This window comes from Musca vetustissima, unplaced genomic scaffold (assembly GCF_032173495.1).
Source record: "Musca vetustissima isolate MV318-11 ecotype Yass unplaced genomic scaffold, APGP_CSIRO_Mvet_v1 utg10525, whole genome shotgun sequence".
NCBI classification, from domain to species: domain Eukaryota; kingdom Metazoa; phylum Arthropoda; class Insecta; order Diptera; family Muscidae; genus Musca; species Musca vetustissima.
In genome coordinates this window covers 1-4,452 of record NW_026887303.1, presented here as the reverse complement: position 1 = coordinate 4,452, position 4,452 = coordinate 1, and positions in this window count along the sequence as shown.

The following is a 4,452-nucleotide window of genomic DNA, read 5'->3' as shown; positions in this document are numbered from 1 at the left end:
GGGAATTAATAATTAAATTCGTGGAAAATACATGTAAATTTAACAAATTTAAAACATTTAAGTTTGTCTTTCAGATTTAACGATATTCCGACTTCGACATAACGATATTCCAATATTAAATAAGCTTTTTTATACCCTCCACGATTTAAGATAGAGCTTTGAAATTTGCACATACATTGTTACTACTCCTAGGGTATTTCGTATTGAAAATGCTCAATAGTGGTTCGATCATTGAGCAGAAAATCTCACTTCTTAAAATTATTAATATTGACCCAAGCCCCCATAACTATTCGGTATTTGGCTGTAATTCTATATCTACCCATGTATCCGAATAGCCACATTATTCCATGCTCACCAAAAATGTTTAATATTTGTCCAAATTTTTGGGGTAGCCCCCATATATTGTTATCCCTCATTGTAAGGTATTTTCTAATGTGGTGTCAAATCGTCCTACCAATTATTAATATATCTCCATTCACTATCATATGTCATTCCGGGATATTGGAGATCAAAGTTTTGATATAGCTCCTACATACATGTCGCGTCCCATTTCGATAGGCTTTTGCCGAATTTTCTCATATAATTTGTCATGACGGATTACTGTGAACAAAAAAACGTATTCCCAACTAAAACATATAGTTTTAATAAGATGCGATACACATTTTCCGTTTAATTTTCGTTATGTTGAAGTTCTTAAGGCGAATTTATAATATTCATATTATTTAAAATTGATAGATTGATGAGAATACTTTTAAAAAAGATTTATGTGAAAAAGAGCTTTGAATATCAGGAAAGTTGACTACTCTTAAATTGAAAAATGGGAAATCTCAAACAATTGCAGTTCAGCATTTATGATTAATAGCGATCATTGTTGCCGCTGCAATAAGCAAAAGGTCAGACATATAACTCGTCTACAGCAAATGTTCGAAATGTCGGGACCATGTGGCGGATCGCTCTACAATTGATGATGTAATATTTCGGTGAAAGCAGCCTGTAGTAATGGCAAAAGGTGTCGAGAGAGATGATAATGCTTGTAATGTTACATATATATGGCTCTGCAGCTTGTGCTCAATTATATGTCTGCTTGCGGCGATTCCAAACAAATTTCAAAAGTACTCATAAATAAACATTTTCAAATGATTTGTATCTATTATTATGTACTAGCAAAGTACCCGCTACTTCGTATGCGGAAAGGGAATAAAAAAATATTTCATATGGAAATGGTGAATACCGTATAATTAGTTGTACTATAGTTCTGAATTCCACCTCTATTCCTACATTTAATATCAAGTTTATTACCATTAATTACTCTTTATACACATAAGCACTATTTTCCGAAATCCACACTTTAGCAAAAACGTACAGGTTCCACATGTAATTCCATTTAGAACTTTTCGAACACCGTCACCTCCACTAAATTTGGTACCAAAAACCCGTTGGTCCTTCTTTCTAACTCTCTGTCAATGACCAACATTCTAAATTTTAGGTTTCCAGCTCTCTCCGTTATCCAAGTTTAGTGAATTTTCTATTCTATACTATTGGTACACATAAATTCGAGTTTCCAAAGTTGTCTCCATAGCTCAATACTACACTTCAACAGTAATCTAAGTTCCAAATCTCAAGATTCAACCAAATCCAAATTGTTTCAAATTTAGTACCATTTAGTTATTCTCATTCTCATAGGTAAGAATTTCTAAAACTACATCAATCCATCAATCCTAATCTTACTTCCACCAAAGTCCAAATTGTTCCAAATTATTTTTAAGACCAAATATTAGGATTCCCGCTCACACAAAACGAATTGTACCATATTTAGTACCAATTAGGTCTTCTCGTATCCATAAGTACGAAATTCCAATACTTCCTTAATCTTGCAATTTTAATTACAAATTTACGTTTACTATCTCTATCCGTTAACTCGAATCAAAATTGTACCAATTTTTTTACCATTTAGTACACATAATGACGAATTTTAAAAAATTACCGACATATCTCAATTCTCCACTCAAACTGTAATATTAATTCAAAATTTTAGAATACAGCCCTATCCGTTCACACATTTGTAAGATTTCCGGACCCATTTAGTACTTTTTGTTTCTATAATTAACAATTTCCTAAACTATGTCAATCTTACACTCCAACAGTAATTTTAATTAAAAAATTCTGGTAGTCCAGCTCTATCCGTTCACACATAATCAAGTTGTACGAAATATAGTACTATTTAGTACACATAGGTACTATGCTTCCATATCTCAATTCTATATTCAAACATCAACCATTAGTCCAAATTATGGGTTTCCAGCTCTCTCCGTTCACCCAAATCCATCTAGTGCCGTTTATTACTTTTCGTACACATAAATACGAGTTTCCAAAGATGTCTCTATAGCTCAATCTTCAACAGAAATCTTAATTCCAAATTTCAGGTTTTCAGTTCTATCCTTTCAAGCAACATCCAAATTGTACTAAATTTAGTATAATATATACCTTTCGTACCAATAAGTGCGAATTTCATAATATACCTCAGTCCTACATTCCAACAGTCATTTTAATTCCCAATTTGAAGACTTCAGCTCTGTCTGTTCACCTAAATCCAACTTCCACCAAATTTAATACCATTTAGTACTTTTCGTACAAATAAGTACGATTTTTTAAAGCTAATTCCGATTATCAAGATTCCATCTCTACACACTCAACTGAATGTAAATAGTACGAAATTTAGTACCATTTTACACTTTTTATACACATAAGTACGAATGTACTTATTTCCGTACATCAACACTACTTCCCAACCAGTATTCCATTTCATATGTCAAGATTCATGCTATATATGTTCAATATATATACAACAGGAAGTAAATTCAGTAAAGTTTAGTACCTTTAGTACACTTATAGGTCGAATTTCCACAAACCCTTTGCACATCATTCTAACTTTCCATCAGTGACCAACATTCCAAATTTCAGAATTCTAGCTCTTCCCGTTCGCTAATAAAAAGGGTACCATATTTGGTACATTTTAGTACTTTTCGTACCCTTCTACTTCCAACAAAACTTCCTGCATACCCCGATCCTACACCCCCATAATGACTGTACACTGTAGTATGAATTTCCAAAACTTCCTACTTAACCCAAACCTACACTTCACAGAGATCCTAATTCCAAGTTTCAGAATTCCAACGCTATCGGTTCACTCACAATCCAAATTGTACCAAATTTAGCACACAGTAGTATGAATTTCCAAAACCTCCAACTTACCCTAACCCTACAACCCCACAGTGACCCTAAATCCAAGTTTCAGGATTACAACTCTATCGGTTCACTCACAATTCAAATTGTACCAAATTTAGTACACAGTAGTACGAATTTGCAAAACCTCCTACTTACCCCAATCCTACACCACCACAGTGATCCTAATACCAAGTTTCAGGATTCCAACTCTATCTGTTCGCCCACAATTAAAATTGTACCACATTTAGTACACAGTAGTACCAATTTCCAAAACATCCTACATACCCCAATCCTACACCCCCACAATGATCCTAAATCCAAGTTTTAGGATTCCAGCTCTATCGGTTCACCCTCAATTCAAATTGTACCAAATTAAGTACATAGTAGTACCAATTTCCAAAACTTCCTACATACCCCAATCCTACACCCCCACAGTGATCCTAAATCCAAGTTTCAGGATTCCAACTCCATCGGTTTATCCCCAATTCAATTTGTACCAAATTTAGTACACTGTAGTACGAATTTCCAAAACTTCCTACAGACCCCAATCCTACACCCTCACAGTGATCCTAAATCCAAGTTTCAGGATTCCAACTCTATCGGTTCACCCCCAATTCTAATTGTACCAAATTTAGTACACAGTACTATGAATTTCCAAAACTTCCTACAGACCCCAATCCTACACCCCCACAGTGATCCTATATCCATGTTTCAGGATTCCAACTCTATCTGTTCACCCTCAATTCAAATTGTACCAAATTTAGTACATAGTAGTACCAATTTCCAAAACTTCCTTCATACCCCAATTCTACACCCCCACGGTGATCGTAAATCCAAGTTTCAGGATTCCAACTCTATCGGTTCATCCACAATTCAATTTGTACCAAATTTAGTACACTGTAGTACGAATTTCCAAAACTTCCTACATACCCCAATTCTACACCCCCACAGTGATTTTAAATCAAAGTTTCAAGATTCCAACTCTATCGATTCATCCACAATTCAATTTGTACCAAATTTAGTACACTGTAGTACGAATTTCCAAAACTTCCTACAGACCCCAATCCTACACCCTCACAGTGATCCTAAATCCAAGTTTCTGGATTTCAACTCTATCGGTTCACCTACAGTTCAAATTGTACGATATTTAGTACAGAGTAGTACGAATTTCGAAAACTTCTTACTTACCCTAAACAGAGATGCTAAATCCAAGTTTCAGGATTACAA